The following is a 17,683-nucleotide window of genomic DNA, read 5'->3' on the forward strand; positions in this document are numbered from 1 at the left end:
AGGATTCATGGACTACATGTCACCTTAGCCCTATATGCTCATATGTGTTCTTGGAGGATAGATTTACCCTTGACCAAGTAGATAGGTACATTTACATTAGTTGCATGCATTCATTTAGGTAATTTGCACTTCATGAACCCTTTTCTCCCATGGTCTTTGGTCTTTTTATTTTTAGCATGAGGACATGCTTGGTTTAAGTGTGGGGAGGTTTGATAAACCCAATTTTGTGGTTTATATTGTGTAGAATTTGGGGAGTTTTGTCAATATTTTCCACACTTATTCATAGAAATTGCATGGTTTTGTTTTCTCTTCCTAATTTTGCTTCATGATGGAAAACGTGCTTCTTTTGCCTTAAAAATGCCATATTTTGATCCTCTTCTATTACCATTCAATACCGTGATATGTTTATTGAGTAATTTCAGAGTTTGTAGGGCAAGAATGACTTAGAAAAGAGAAAGGAAGCATGCACAAGTGGAAGGAACATGAAGAATTGGGCTTTGGAAAATCGGCTGCGACACGCACGCGTGGGTGCAAGGAGCTAGGCATGGCGCGTGAAAAGTGACTCATCCGGGTGGATTGGCGAATTTCTCATCGACGCGTACGCACGCTTCACGCGTACACGTGATTCGCAAAATTCAGGCGACGCGTACGCGTGACGAGCAGCACGTGACCTCATTAATGAAATTGTGGTTGGCAATTTCTGAGGCTCAACAGGCCTAATTTCAGCTGGATTCTGCATGGAAAAGACCCAAGAACTCTAGGGAAAGGGGGGATCATTCATTACATACTTAGACATAATTTTGGCTTTTTTTCGGTTTTTGTTCTTCTAGAGAGAGAAACTCTTATTCTTCTCTAGATCTAGTTTGATTTGATCTTCCATTGTTAGATTCTGAATTGGGTTTTGTTAATTTCTAATTTTGATTACTTAATTTGAATTCTCTAGTATAATTTTGTTGAGGTCTTGTGTTAGATTTATGTTTTCTTGTTATTTTCCATTTTCTATTCATCTTATGAACTTTATGGATGTTGAATTTATAATGATACATTGATGTTATCCATGATTAATAGTGTTGGTTGAGTGGTTTTCCATTGATAATTGTTAGTGGGTACTTTTAATTTCTAATTTATTTGCAATTTGATTATGTCTTTTATTAATGCATGCCATGTGTTTGACGAAATGTTTTCTTTGATTATGGAGTAGTTTTCTTTACTCTTGGCCTAGGCTAAGGGAATTGGATAAACTTGAGTCATTGGGTCTAATTGATTTGGTGATTTGAGAACCCTTAGTGGTCAAGTTGATACCCATTGACACTAATCCACTACTAAGTCAATTGGTAGTTAGATTGGGACTTATGAGTTGAGATTGATCAAGCCACTTAATGTACCTCAAGCTTAGGAGTAGAAATTACATACTTAAAGCTCTTGGAGGTAGACTTAGTGAGTTTGGTTCCTCATAATTGTCAAGATATGGTTATTAGACGAGGATGGTGACCCCAATTCCTATGCCTAGCCAAGAGTTCCTTTTATTATCCATATTTGGAAACCAAAAATTTCAATTGCATTAATTCTAGTTATAGTTACTTGCTTAGTTTTAGAGTAGAATTATATTGGATGTTCTCTTGTTAGTTTAAAATTGCTCATACCTTGCTTTAGTTACTTGATTTAGTTTCTTGCTTGTTAAGTCTAGTAGTTTAATTTCTTGATCATGACTCCCAACCCCGGAATTCTAACCAATGTTGATGCACATGTTTGCCCATTCCTTGTGAGACGACCCGAGGTTTGAATACTTCGGTTTACTTTTATTTGGGTTTGTACTTGTGACAACCAAATTTTTGATTGGGAGGATTGTTTGTTGGTGTAGAACTATACTTGCAATGAGATTTTATTGAGAAATTCTAGACCAACACGATAAATTCCTTCTATCATTGAGCAAGATAATTTGTCAAATCGAAATATAATTTATGAGGACTTGTCACTAGTGACGTAACTTCGCTTCTTTGTCGTGAACAAGTCATAATGCCATCTATCTCAGATAACTTAGATCAAGTACCATATAAAATCACGCTTCATTACCAATTGTGGTTAGTAGAGGGGCATTTCTAGATTGCTAATGCATTCATAGGAAACTACAATGGAAAATAAAATCTAAAAGAATTTCTAACCTCCTGCCATGCAAGCAAAAACTACAAATTATTGTATCTTTGCCCTAGTTATAGTGCGTGTTAGTATGGACGCTAATCAAGTTGGAATACCGACGAATTTTAATTAGTTGAATTTGTTTCACTTAAAAGGGTATTAATACAACCGTAATTTATGATTTACCCATCTTGTATCAAATTTGATTGTAATCTAATGAATTTTGTTTGGATAATGTTGCCAAAAATAACATTTAAATGAATAATTACTTATTCAAAAAAGGATTGACAAGAATGACTTATTCAACAGCTTACGATATACATTTGCGTTAAGCTACCCCCGTAAGTAATAAAACATAAATGTATGAAATACTTCATCTTGCTTGTTACAGTTGAATGCGGCTTAGAACAAACTGTTGTGAAACTCACTAAATGAAAAGTATATAGTTGGACAACGAAGTTTGATTCATTAGAAGGAAGACTGCGTTTAGAAGAATGTAATGTGTTAGCTCCAGCCAAAGTTCATCATTTGATAGATGGAAATAAAGACGCAGGTTACTGATGAATGCTTCTTGTTCCCAAGTTCGGGGTTCCCATGCATGCACGTAACGTCTCTGTTGTTGTCATCAAAGCTTCTTGTTTCGACGCCTCTGTTGGAGTCATGAAAGATTTTTGTTCCCAACTTAGGGGTCTCGATGCATGTGACGCCTCTACTGTACAGCGATATGCATCCAATTCTAACCTCTGGATTTCTACTGCCAATTCTTCGTGTGTAGGACGTGAACAATTTTTGAATCATACTCCCTCTGGCGAATCGATTCAGCATCACTAAACGTTGTTTCTAAGTCTTCAGCAGGGGCCTGCAGGTAAGAGAAACAACAATTTACGATAACTGCTAGTTGAGTGATTCTACAAATACCAATGGTGCATGTAATGATTTCGACATCATTTGATTAGTGGATTTCCCCAAATGAACAGCCAACAGCTCAAGTTAGTTTCCTCTACTGAATGTACGTATCATGCATGAAAGTTTCTTACTTTACAAAAGAAGGTAAACATTCGGTAGTAATGACATCTCTACAAAAGCTAAACACCATGTCCCTTTTTTGTAGGTGTTGATGTCTTTGAATCCCTTGCTCTTTGACATATGTCTCCATTCTCAGTTGCTCTCAATTTCGGGGGAGGCTAAGAGTTAATGTTCAACTTATGGGTGGCTCTTTCAGTTCAATGTCTTGAATGAACCAAGACGGGAGTCAGGAAAGCCCATACCATCTTGTCAGTGTGATAATCATTTGAACCTGACAGTTTGTCTTTGTATTTGTGTTCTGAGTTTGGATACTAGCAATTAAAATGTATCTTCTTGAGCAGTGTGTTATCACAGTTGCCTTTCTTGCCACCGGCAGAACACTGAAAAGAAGGGAGAAGGTAAGATAATAATTCAACCATGAAACAAGAATGGAGAGTTGAGAAAGAATGTTAGAAAGTAAAACTCACAACATCTAACTAACACGAAAACAAAAGAGGGAAATTAAGAAACATGCACACTCGTGAAACAACAAGTTAAATAATCTAACGGAATAGACAGTACTCTAAAATCCGATCAGTTACTTTTCAACAATTAGAATATACTGAATAAATGCAACTTCATTAGCCCATCAAAGTCAAAAACCAAACACACATATACAGCATGTGATTCTTAGAAATTGCTAAAGTAGGATAGCTAAAACAAGATATCTTGAAGATACATGTACCTTTCCAACCAAAATTTTCTTGTCATCTTTCGAAGATTTTCTCGTCCCCATGTGAAATTGGTTCACTTGAAATTGTGTAAATTTTTCATGAACCCTGACAGAAACATGGTTGTTCCTCAAATCCTTCGAAACTGTAGCCATCTTTAAGGAATAGTTCTGGTAGACCTCCACGCCACCACCTGGATTCTCATTATGTCGTACTTCAAGCTCAGGAAGAAATGGCCGTATCGCCGTTCCTGTTTACCTGCTCCACAATCGCGTCACCAATAGCACCTTCACGTACCGCTTAATTGACTTTAACACGTACCACCGACTTTTAACGAGTCTTGTAAACCTTGCTATTCTTCCACATCTGATCCATTAACCAAATGTGCGCACGCAGCTTCTGGTTATTCCCCCTCGTCTTCCTCCTCCTCAAGAAGTGGGAAATAAAGTCATTTATTTCATAAATTGTTTCCCTTTTGAATTTCTATGTAGTAACTCGTTGACACAAAGGCTAGATCATCACTCAAATCATTTTAAATTTGATGCATTCCTATTCTATTTTAATCAACAGCAATACTAAGTAACATTGTTGATATAAATTTAACAATGTAGTTGTTAATATTTAAATGACGACGTGTTGCCAACGTGATGAGGTAGCATGTATTTTGTTAAGAGAAATATTGGAAACAAGTATGGAATCCAATATCGTTGGAGGTACCACTCGGGGATGAAATAAAATTAAAATGGAGCAAGAAAGAAGATGATAGTGTTTGGTTGAACAAAGGTTGGTACAGAGTTGTGGAGTTATTAGGATTAAAGCATGAGTATTTTGTGGCATTTAAGTATAATGGTGAATCTAAATTTAAATTCATGGAGATTCGTTTGAGTGCTTTGGAGATTGATTATTCAAGTTTGAGAAATTTCTATAATGATGACCCCATATGAATAGGAAACTTATTTCCCACACAATCGTGATCGTCATGGAAACTTCTCAAACTCGAATAATCAATCTCCAAATCACTCGAATGGATCATCACGAATTTAAATTTAGATTCACCGATACACATAAAAACAACGAAATAACCATGCTTTAACACCAATATCTCAACAACTTCGTAATGACCTTCATTCAAACAACCACTAACATCTTCTTTCTTGCTCTATTTTACTTTTATTACATCCCCAGCTGGTATGCCTGACGATATTCAAGTTTTCAAAGTCCCTTTCGATATTTCTTTTACGAAAATTGATGCCACCTATTGTATTCGGCAACACGTACTCAATTAATTATTAACAATAGACAAAGAAAAATGAGAAGCCTGTTAGTATTTTGTATTCTCTTGACATCGTTTTAACATTATATTTTCAACAGGAATGAATCAAATTGAAATGGATTCTGAGTGACTATTCTGTCTTTTGTCAACATACTATTAAACAAAATTTCGTATGAAAAAAATTATTAAACTTGATAACAATTTCATACACAACAACAATTAGAAATATTACGAACCGATTCACGATGAGGAGGAGGAGGAGGGAAGAACGAACTGCATCACGAGTTTTGGAGATGCTACTCTATTTTAACTTGCTCTTTAATGCTACTCCAATTTTGAATTCCAGACTTTTTTTTATCAAAAATACATTTTTAAAACCAGTTTTTAGAAATCTAATTTTCAAACCATAAATTTTTTTAAAAATGATATTAATACTAAAGTCTATTTAAACTATATAGGTTCATGACAACTAGGATTTTATTCTTTATAAATCTAATGACAATAGGTAATGTATATAATATTTAATTATTCTCAAACTATCAAAAGAATACCACTGAAAAATCTCTAAAACGCAACAACTACAGAATATAAAAAAATACCAACAAAATCATCAAACAACCACCACATTGGAGGAAATATATCCGTAAATATCAAAATATGTCTTCGTTTATTTTGAGAAAAATCTTTCAATGGAAGTATTAAACCAAATGTCACTACTAACCATACCTATTCATCATCAAGATTAACAATTGATGTTGCCATAGAACAAGCACCATTATTAGAGGAAAATATACCTGTCAAGGAAAACAAGTTAATTCTCAAATCTATATTCAACAACTTTTAATTGGTAACTAATACCTAAATTCTAAACTAGCAAGATGACAAAAATAAAAATAAAAAAAATTGAGAAGAAATATTACTCCAACTACTTTGGTAGACTCAAATGTAATCCGAATTTAGTCAAACGAACAAACTAACAAAGATCCAAAGCCAAGGAACACAAACAATGCATCACTTATTTCGGAGAAACAAAGTCAATAAAAAAAAGTTAGATAAGATTCATAAGAAAGAAGTAAAATACGCGCAATGCTTAAATAAGCCAACATCTTCATTAACTTTAAGGTCTTAATTCTTTTCATGACAGACCCTCCAATACTTCATTAACCTTCAAATAAAAGTTCCCTTAAATTTGAAATTTCTTGCAGGGTAATTTCAAAATATATTTGTCTTAGTTATGCTAAAATAGAAAGCACCTAACAAGAGACCATTTGGTCAATAAGAAAAGCCCAGAAAATTTGCATGCTCTTTATGAAATGTTCATAAATTCAATGATACTTTCCAAAATTCAATTGACATAAAATTATAATATGAAGTATCATTTAGTTCTCTTTAAGTACACAAATTCTTTGACTAGGTTTCATGAAGACATTTAGAAGCATTTAAAATTATCATCATGCCAAAACAGGAACACATATATATAATTCACAAAGTTCCACACAAATTTTGGAACTTTTCTATACATACTTGGTATACATTCAACATTTTAATCGATCAAAATTCACAATTTACTACCGTCATTTCATATACTATTAAATATTAGCATTCAAGTAAGAAATATGATCTCCAATTGGGGGAATAAAAGATAACGGAAAAGCCAGAAAGTTTTAATAGGAGATAAAATAAAGGTAATTATCAACTTATTAAGTAACTATCAGCACCAATCAAATATGTATGACATTATTTACCAGCACTAACCCACTTGTTAAGTAACTATCAACTAATTGTAAGGCAATTATCAACTGATTAAAAAAAAATTAAAACTGAAAGAAACACAAACTTCATGGTCACTCACATCACCAATTCATACATACGAACTGAATTGTCTTTGCACGAGCAGAACAATATTGGTTATGCATCTGCATCAGTCATTCCATACAGTCCAAGAACAGTCTATAATAAAAATAATTATATAAAATAAATTAATAATATGAATTGGACAAATCAATAACCTCTTTCATAACCAAAATTAAAATATCAGAATGTCCAAATATTGGTGGTTTATCTTACATTTTTTTCAGTGTGAGTGTATGCCACCTATACTAGTCCCGCCTCAGTGCACACCCGAATGGTAATCGCCGTCATCAACAATCAAGATTTCATCCGAAGGTGTTTCACATCCGTCGGAATGCGTATCTCTTAGCCATTGTTAACCTAATTTCAAAATCAATCAAACAATAAATCACAACGAAACACACCGAGTTTCAATTCAATAATACACAAATTCCCACATCTGAATCGGAGAAGATAGGCCCAAGGACTTACGAGGCAAACCAGAACGCATGATAGAAAAGATGGAGTCGATGATCCTAATTCTGATTATCTTCAATTGGGGTTAGGGTTTTTTTTATTTTTTATCGATGCCTGAAACCTTCTAGACTCACCTATTTTGTTTTTTTGGTCTTGCAATAAGGCAAAAGAATCCTACCCGAACCAAAACCCTAGCCCACCCAACCCAATCCCCAATTCATTGTCTTGTCACAATTAACACGCCCCACAAACCTGTTTGTTTCCATGGCTGTCGCCACTCAACCATCGCAGTAGATTACAATTGACACTGTAGAGTATCCATATTGGTTCATAAAGTAATAAGACCAGCTGTTAAAGAAAGGCCTCCTAACAGCTAACATGATCCAATAACAACAACCTGGCCCATACTACAAACAACTCACATCCTGGCCTAATGACTTCTCAGCTAGCCGTTCCTCTAGTTAGCTGGCTTACTTTTCCAGCACAGCTCCATAAAAGGACATGAACAACCCATACTCCCCTATAAACCCCCTAACGGGGGACAACCGCAGCATCAGGTCAACTCATATGGTGCGCTAAATATTTGAGGAATCACATTACATAAATCAGTCTCAATCAGTACCCTATGTTTATTTAATTTTTAAATCCAATGGACACTACAACCAGATCATTAGAGTTCCAGAAAAGTGGTCTGGATCTTTAGAAAACTTTCCTATAATATATAATTCTCCTTTTGACGTCATGGATGTCATTTGGGTTGTAGTGCTTTTACTGACATGGCCATTTACATCCATATATTATTAATCGGTTGGATATATATATATATTGTTGCGTGCTTATAATGTAAGCTAAGCATGTTTTAGTTAATTTTTTTTATATAAAATGATGCTCATAAATTGATGATTTATATATAGTTTTCACCTTTTGTTAAATCAACAGAATATTACTGAATTATAATTGTCTCGTTTTAATTGTGTGTATGTTATTAATTTGGTATAAAATTAATTGATTACCCTTTTAGGATATAAGGATTATTATATATATGTCACTTATTCGAATATTAATCTATCCAAAAGAAGATTTAAATTTGGCCAAGTTATGTGTACATATTAATATTTGAGTAATAGAAAATAATGTTCATTATTTATGCGAACAGTAATCAACCAAAAGAAAGTTTATTGCTTGGCCAAATAATAAGTATTACACACTTTTGTTTATTTTCTATTAATTATGCGGTCAATAATCGGCCCAAAGGAAGGTTATTGTTTGGCAAATTAATAGAAAATATATGCGGTAATAAATAGGTTGCGAAATTTAAGTTTCTATGTGCGCATTCAGTCGGTCCAAAGAAAAGCTTAATGCGTGACATGAATTTTGACAATATTTGATTACTATAATGAGAGTATCACTTACAGTTAATTTTTCTATCCAAAGATTGACAATTAATGTTGTTCTAGATATCTCAATATGGATTTTTTCCCCATTATTTAACTAATATTTACTGCATGTTCTTTTTGTTCTAATTCAGAAACTATGGCTTCAGCTACTAATGTTTCTGTCCAAATTAGTAGTATTTCTATGCTGAATAGTTCAAACTTTAAAGTTTGGAAGGATATTGTGGAGATTGTCCTCGGTTGTATGGATTTGGATATAGCTCTTCGAGAGGAGAAACCTACTTCCACTCCAAAAAATCTCAATAAGATTAAAATAGAGAAGTGGGAGAAATCCAATCGAATGAGCATTATGATCATGAAACGCTCAATTCTTGAGGTGTTTTGGGGCTCAATTACTGAGGATAAAGAAGCCAAACAATTCCAAAAAGATGTTGAAAAATTCTTTGCTAAGAATGAAAAGACATATGCAAGTAGCCTTTTAAGCAAACTTATCTCCATGAGATATAAAGATAAAGGGAACATAAGAGAGTACATTATGAAAATGTCTCATCTTACTTCTAAATTGAAAGCACTAAAGTTAGAGTTGTCTGAAGATTTACTCGTGCATTTTATTTTGATCTCCCTTCCTGCACACTTTTGGGAATTCAAAGTGAGTTATAATACTCTGAAAGACACTTGGTCCCTAAATGAGCTTATATTTCACTGTGTGCAAGAAGAAGAGAGGTTGCAGCAAGATAAGACTGAAAGTGCTCACATAGTTTTATTTTCTCAGTATAAAAGAAAGCGTGATACTACTGCGGATACACCTTCTAAGCAGAAAAAGGCTAAGAAACAAGATCAAGCTTCAACCTGTTTCTTCTGTAAGAAGGTGGAACACATGAAGAAGGATTGTACCAAATATGCCACTTGGCGTGTAAAGAAGGGTATGATTCTTACTTTCGTTTGTTCTGAGGCTAGTTTAAGTTATGCACCTATTAATACTTGGTGGGTAGATTCTGGTGCTACTACTCATGTAAATGTTAATATGCAGGGTTGCCTGTGGAGCCGACCACCAAGTGATGCCGAAAGATACATCTATGTGGCAGATGGCAATATAGTTGCAGTCGAAGCTATAGGAACCTTTAGATTATGTTTCACTGGTGGATTTTACTTGGATTTATTTGAGACATTTTATGTACCGCCATTTAGATGGAATTTAGTTTCTATTTTTCATTTGGATAAATTAGGTTATTTTTGTTCGTTCAGAAATAATAAAATCAGTCTATTTTATAATTCGAATAATATTTGCTCTAGTTGGTTGATGGATAATCTATATAGGCTTGATTTGAATTCCTATAATAATAAAATACTGCAAACAGGTACAAAATGAAAACTAAATGAGAATTCGGCATCATTATAGCACAAGCGCCTAGGTCACATCTCTAAATAGAGAATTTAGAGTCTCATGTTAGATGGAATTTTTAGACCCCTAAATTTGGCGGACTTTGAAGTCTGCATTGAGTGCATAAAGGGAAAAAGGACAAACGAAAGGAAATTAGGTGTGGAAAGAGCTAAAGATGTCTTAGATCTGATACATACCGATATATGTGGCCCATTCTCTAATGTCTCTTAGAATGGACAACAGTATTTTATTACGTTCATAGATGATTACTCTCGTTACGGGTATCTATATTTAATTCATGAAAAGTTCCAAGCCTTGGATGTTTTCAAGTCTTTCAAAGCTGAAGTTGAACTTCAACTTGAGAAGAAAATTAAAGTTGTCAAATGGTGGTGAATATGACGGTAGATATGATGGTTCAGGTGAGCAACATCCCAGGCCTTTTGCACCTTTTCTAGAGAAGAGCAGTATTGTTCCGTAATACACCATGCCAGGCAAACCTAGCATGAATGGTGTTGCAGAGAGAAGGAACCAAACTCTTAAGGACATGGTGAGAAGTATGATTAGTCATTCTTTCTTACCTAAATCACTCTGGAGAGAAGCCTTAAAGACCGCAGTGTACATCTTTAATAGGCTGCCAAGCAAAGCAGTCAAGAAAACCCCTTATGAAATTTGGACTGGAAAAAGACCCAGTATAAAGCATTTGCATATTTGGGGATGTCCAGCCGAAGCGTGACCTTATAGGTCGCATGAAAGAAAATTGGACTCAAGAACAATTAGTTGCTACTTTGTTGGTTACGCTGAGCGTTCACGTGGGTACAAGTTTTACAATTCTGCATCAAGGTCTATTTTTGAAACGAAAAATATGAGATTTCTTGAGGATGTTGAGTTTGGGGGAAAGAAAATATTTGAAATATTGCTTTTGATGAGGATTCTGTAACTAATAATGATCAGGTCTTTGAAATTATTATTGTTCAAGATACAGTTATAGTACAAGAGCACAATAAGAATCCTACTGTAGATTCAATTACGATATAAGAGAACAATGAGAATATTATTGTTGCTCAAGATACTTCTGCAGTACAGAAAAATAATGAGAATCCTTCTCAACCCCAACCCATACAGGAAGCTCAACAACCTCAAGAAGTACCATTAAGGAGATCCAACAGAAAAAGTTAAAGAAATCCATCTATGGTCTCAAACAAGCTTTCCGTCAATGGTATCACAAGTTTCATCAAGTCATTACCTCATATGGTTTTGAGGTAAATATTATAGATGAATGTGTATACCGAAAGTTCAGTGGGAGTAAATACATCCTTTTTGGTCTTATATGTTGATGATGTTATACTTGCCAGTAACGATATAGGCTTGTTGCATGAAACTAAGAAATTTCTATCGAACAAATTCGAAATAAAAGATCTTGGTGATGCCTCTTTTGTATTAGAAATCGAGATACTAAGAGATTGCTCTCAAGGTATTCTTGGATTATCACAAAAGAACTATATCGAAAAGATTTTAAGTAAATATGGCATAAAAAGTTGTAGACCAATGGTCCCACCTGTAGCTAAAAGATACAAGTTCAAGTCTCAAACAATGACCGAAAATGATCTTGAGAGGACAGCAATGCATGATAAACCTTATGCATCAGCACTAGGGAGTTTAATGTATGGTCAAGTCTACACACATCTCAATATATCATTCATAGTGGGAGTATTTGGTAGATACTTAAGCAATCCTGGCATGGATCATTGTATAGCTGTTAAATGCGTAATGCGTTATCTAAAGAGAACAAAGGATTACATGCTTACTTATCGGAGATCAGAAAATTTGGAGATCATTAGGTACTCTTCTGATTTCAAGGCATATGGTTGCGAAACTTTGCCACTGAGTTTCATATAGTAGATGACGTTGAAAGGCTATTAAAGATATTTTGTGACAATAAGTCAACAGTACTATACTCCAACAACAATAAGAGCTTGACAAAATCGAAGCATATAGACATTAAGTTCTTAGTTATTAAGGAGAAAGTTCAAGAAAAATAGATTTTCATAGAACATATAGGAACAAAATATATGCTAGCAGACCCATTAACCAAGGGATTGATCCCTAAAGTCTTTCATGAGCACACTGCTTGAATGGGTGTTAATATTTATGATGCCTTGGTTTCATGGGAGTTTATTTTATGCTATATGTCCTGTGACAGATATTGAATTATCTTTCTGCAGAATTAAGTTGATGGTTTAATTCATGTTATGTGAAATGTTTATTTTGTAATATTTGTTTTGTGTTTGATCTCAATAAAGCTTTAAAGTTGGACCAGCTGAAAATATACATGCATGAGATCACTTGGCATGTAATTTCCATATTACTTATCCAAATTTGATCTGTGTCGTTAAATATATTAGTATGGTGATCATCGTGGTTTAGTCATGACACTAATGTGATAAAAGCTGCGGTAATTCCATATCTAATATATGAGACGGACCATATTGTTAAAGTAATAAGGGAAATAATATGCGTGCATAAAGTTTATAAGATGTGATTATCTCAAGAAAGAATATATGTATAGTCCAAGTGGGAGATTGTTAGGAAATTATTTAATTTTCTAATTTATTTGTGGGTAATACATATACTGTAACACCCTAATATTCAAATATTTATGCTCGAGTCATAAGTCAATGATATTACGGTGGTATGACTCTCAGGTGGATTTTTAATACATAATTATAAGTATAATTGAAAGGAGTATTAATCAAGAAGCCTGAAAAGAGTAAAAATAAAATTGCAAAGTCGTATCACTCACACATCGATAACTAAAAGATAAAGCATGAAGTCGAAAGCGATATAAGGATAAAGTCATAAAGGGGAATAAGAGAAGGACAATATATAGATATATAACATAAATAAATAGCCACTAGTCGCGACCCGTGAAGTTTAGGCCGGCTAGGATACAATATGAAAGTAGTTGACAATAGTATTTCCTAATCTCTCCCAAAAGAAACATAAGAGCCTCTATAGGCAAGTTCAAAAGAGTTCAATACATAATATAAGCTTTTCAAAATAAAGGTGGAGAGATTCTAAGCAAAATATAAAGTAGAGAATATAAAGATCTTCGCCGTCTCTCAGATGAATCACATCTCACTTCTGAGCACCTGGACCTGTATTTGAAAAACAAGAGATATATACGGAATGAGAACCCCCGACCCATGGTTCCCAATACGGTAAAAGTGCCAAATAAATACAATGCATTGTAATAAAAACTCACTAAGCATCTTAAACTTCCTTTCACCAAATATCCATCCTTTGTTCTCGTTAATCCATGAATGGGCAACTGTCATAAGGGAATGCTAAATCTGATTTATGTTTCTCATGCTTCCCAACTTTCTAACTCTTCGACAATTCACAATCAGAATTATAAACGAAACCATCCCTAGCTATTTTGTTTCAGCAATTCTATATCATTACCTCATATCCTCACCTGGAGCAAGTGAAATCACTTCACTGCATCTACCTAGGGAGCCCAAATTATCTAATTTAATAATCATCATCATTATTCAATCACATCATCAACTCATCTCATCAAGAACAACCCCCAGCGTCAACCGACACCAGCATGAGGGACCTCTCAGTTGTACAAACACAAGCAATACAGGCAAGTAATACACAATGAGGTACAAGTAGAACAAGTAGCACATAATCAGGTAACATAGCATATATGATATAGCAATTCAAAACAAATAGGAAAGCCCAAACAATTCAAACATATGCAAATGATGTATGCCTACCCTATAGCCGATGAGTCTCATCTGTCGGTTATAAAGCAAACCCGACAAGTCCTGGTAGCTAACCGTGGACAGAACACCAAACACGGAGCAAGTGGGACAATGTCGCAACCCTTGCATCTTACCTGCGTACCTGGAGCAGGGGACAACTTCACCACTACCTCTTACCCAGGCGATGTTATAGATCTCGACCCGGAGCAAGTGGCGACAGAACACAGCCCTTGCATCTTACCCGAAGCCTCGAACTCTTCCAGACCAAGTGGATAACACCCTGCATCTTACCCGGTTTATTGACTCTTACCCGGAGCAACTGGATAACACCACTGCATCTTACCCAAAGTCACATTCAGAAGCACATTTTTGTTATCATTACAATTCATTTCCATACATCAATTCATTCACAATTCTTACCTGGTGTCCTTGCCTCTTACCCGGAGCAAGTGGATGACACCACTGTGTCTTACCCAGAGGCATATCACAATCAAATTCAAGTTCATTTTCATTATTATTCCAATTCCTTCATAATCATTAATTCATTAATTCATTTCCCATACATTCTCATCATCTCTACACTTCTTAATCATATACCCAGAGTGAGTGGTTATTTCCACCGCCTCTTACTCGACACCTCTATCTCATTCAATCATATGCATATACATACTCCACCATAAATCAATATTTATCACGGCCATCCGGCTCACAACATAATACACAACTAGCCATAAATCACTAACCAACACAGCCTTTCGGCTCATGGCATACGCAGCACTCCCACCATCATACTTAGCAACTCATACAATCATCATTAATCATCATTCATCATTGATTCTCACTTTATTTTATCCACAAGTTATCACATGTCCTAACTTCTTTTCATTACTAGGATACTATAAAGATTTAGGACTTAAAGGATGAAAATGGAGGCTTAGAAGTCTAAAATTCTGCTTTAAAACTCAAAAATCAACTTTTGCTGAAAACGGGGTCACGCATGCGCATCGCCCACGCGCGCGCGTGGAAAGCGGAAAAAGGAAGTGACGCATAAGCATCGTCCATGCGCACACGTGGGAAGGTGGAAAAGTAGAGTGACGCGTGCGCGTCAGCCACGCGTGCGCGTCAGCCACGCGTGGGTGCGTTTTGTGCTCCTCGCACAAAACCAGCACAGTACCAGCACAACTCTCTGGATTCTCTACTGGGTACCTGCATCAATATAGCGATGCGTATGCGTCGGCTAGGCGCACACATGACAGAGTAAAAATCGTGAGTGACGCATGGACATCGGCCATGCATGCGCGTGGAAGTACGTTTTACCAAAAATTTTACTAAGTTAAAAAGCTGCAAGATTACATTTTCAAACCCCAAACTTCTGATACACATAACTTCTTCTACAAAATTTCTTTTTAACCATTTCGGAACCGTTAGAAAGATCGTTGAGTGAACTTTGATAAAAATTCAATTTTGAAGAATTCCTAACTCCAAGGACCGAGTTACGGACCGCCGAAATTGGTCAAAAATCAGTTTTTACCCAAAAATAAAAATTACCAATTTTTCCAATGTTCACAAGCAAAATTAATTTTCACTCATCCAATTGACCACAACCCAACCAAATTCACATAATTACACTCAACCAAAACCAAACCAAACCTACCTCATCTACACAATTTCACCCAAAACTATCAAATTTCACACCTCAATTCCTCAAACCTTATTATTCAATAATCAAACCAATTATTCACACATTCAATATCTAAAATCCATCCAATCTCTTATATTATCATACAATACACACATCAACTTACCTTCCTTACCTCTTTCCAGCCTCTGGCACAAGATTCACGGCCTCCGGCCCAAATTCTCAATTTAAATGCATATTCCACAAACCAATATTCATTATCCAATTCATAAAATTCTCAACATACCAATCATACAAATTCACACAATTCTCAACCCAATCATTAATTTACATTACATATCAACTATGCATATTAGTACCAACCATTTACACAATCCAAACTTAATCCTAAGGGCATCTAGCCTAGGAATTCTCATCACACCACACGGTACTTAAATAAAACTTAAACCGTACCTCTTGTAGCCAAAATAATTGAGCTTCTTCTTGAAAGTCTCTACCAACCTTTAGCTCCAAGCCTCACCAAGGCCCCACAAGCAATATCAATCTTCCAATTGTGCACTAAAATCACCCAATACTCTAACATAATCAATTTTCACACTTATAATCAACCTAGGATTTATGAATATGATAAATCACAAGGGTTAGAGAGCTTCTTACCTTAACCCACTGAAGTTTGTGATGAATATCACCCATGACTCATACTAGAGAACTCCTAAATAACCAAAATCATAAAATTACTCAACACCCATAACCAAACTCCAATTTAAGGGGGAAACGAAAATTGGGTAGAGGACAGTATATTACTCACCACAAAACTTAGATATAATGGTAGAGGACAAGAAGAGCGACGCGTGGCCGTAAACAGCTTGTCAATCGGAGTTCCGGATCAAAAGTTATGGTGATTTGAAGTTTGATGGAGTTAGGATTTTCTCTCTTCTTCCTCTCTTCTCCATAGCTGCGCCCCACACCCTTTCTTTAGGGTAAATGAGCTGAAATGCTCATAACTAATGTTTATATATGTTGGGTCTTGGGCCCACTTGGGCCCGGTTCACTTGGTTTAGCCCATTGGCCCAATTTTGGGCCAAAACCTTCAAGATTAGAGTTTTAAATCGTATTTTAAATATTTCTATCTTCCCAAATTATAAATTTTTATTTCTTAAAATTATTCACTTCTAATTAATTTTCTCAGCCACAGTACCGAACAGATCGCAGCTGGTACTGCCGATCAAATTTTCAGTGCGCATTTTTATTCAGAAAACTATGTTTTCCGACTCAGAAAAATTCACTGAGTCCAAATACCATATTTAAATTATCAAATTCCGATTGCTAAATTTTATAACCATATTTGTTCCTATTTTATTTATTATTTAATTAATTACGGTTTGACCAGATTTTACATTCTACCCACCTGAATAGGAATTTTGCCCACAAAATTCAAATTCAGTTGCCTGGAAATAGGTGAGGGTAGTCTATACCCATTTCCAACTCAAGTTCTCGGGTGTGCTCCTCAACACCGGTTTGACTCCATGCCACTTTGACTAATGAAACCTCTTTTTCATGCAACTGTTTAATGCTCGTGTCACCAATTCTAACCGGATTCACCGGAAGCGTCGAATCTTCCTTAAACTGAACCGATTCAGGTTCTAACATCTGGCTAGCATCAGGAGTATACTTCCTAAGCTGTGACACGTGAAATACGTCGTGCAGATTTGAAGGATGTGGTGGTAGAACCATCCGATACGCACCCTGTTGTCTTGTCACGTGGTTTCATATCGCGAAAATTTAGGCAAGAGCTAACTCTCTTGACGAGGTCATTCTAGAAATCCTAGTCTTTAATTTAGATTAGGTGTTACTGTATTTAGATTAGAATTAAATTTGATAACAACTTTGAAATCTGCTATTGCACCCATAAAAATTCAGAAAATAGCAGACATTTCTATTTTTTGTAAAATCTATAGTAAATTCGATTCTAATTCCTTGCTTCTAGATTTTTGGTGAAGATATACTCAAAATCCCTAACTTTCAGAACAAACAAATTTCAGGTTCA

The 17,683-nt window shown here is 35.3% G+C and overlaps 1 pseudogene; it reads right to left on the minus strand.

Moving 5' to 3' along the window:
* Window positions 1-2,690: 2,690 nt before the first annotated feature.
* LOC148547846 (uncharacterized) lies at window positions 2,691-17,286 on the minus strand (annotated as a pseudogene).
* Between the last annotated feature and the right edge of the window lie 397 nt (window positions 17,287-17,683).

This window comes from Arachis ipaensis, chromosome B8 (assembly GCF_059453495.1).
Source record: "Arachis ipaensis isolate K30076 ecotype BB chromosome B8, ASM5945349v1, whole genome shotgun sequence".
NCBI classification, from domain to species: Eukaryota; Viridiplantae; Streptophyta; class Magnoliopsida; order Fabales; family Fabaceae; genus Arachis; species Arachis ipaensis.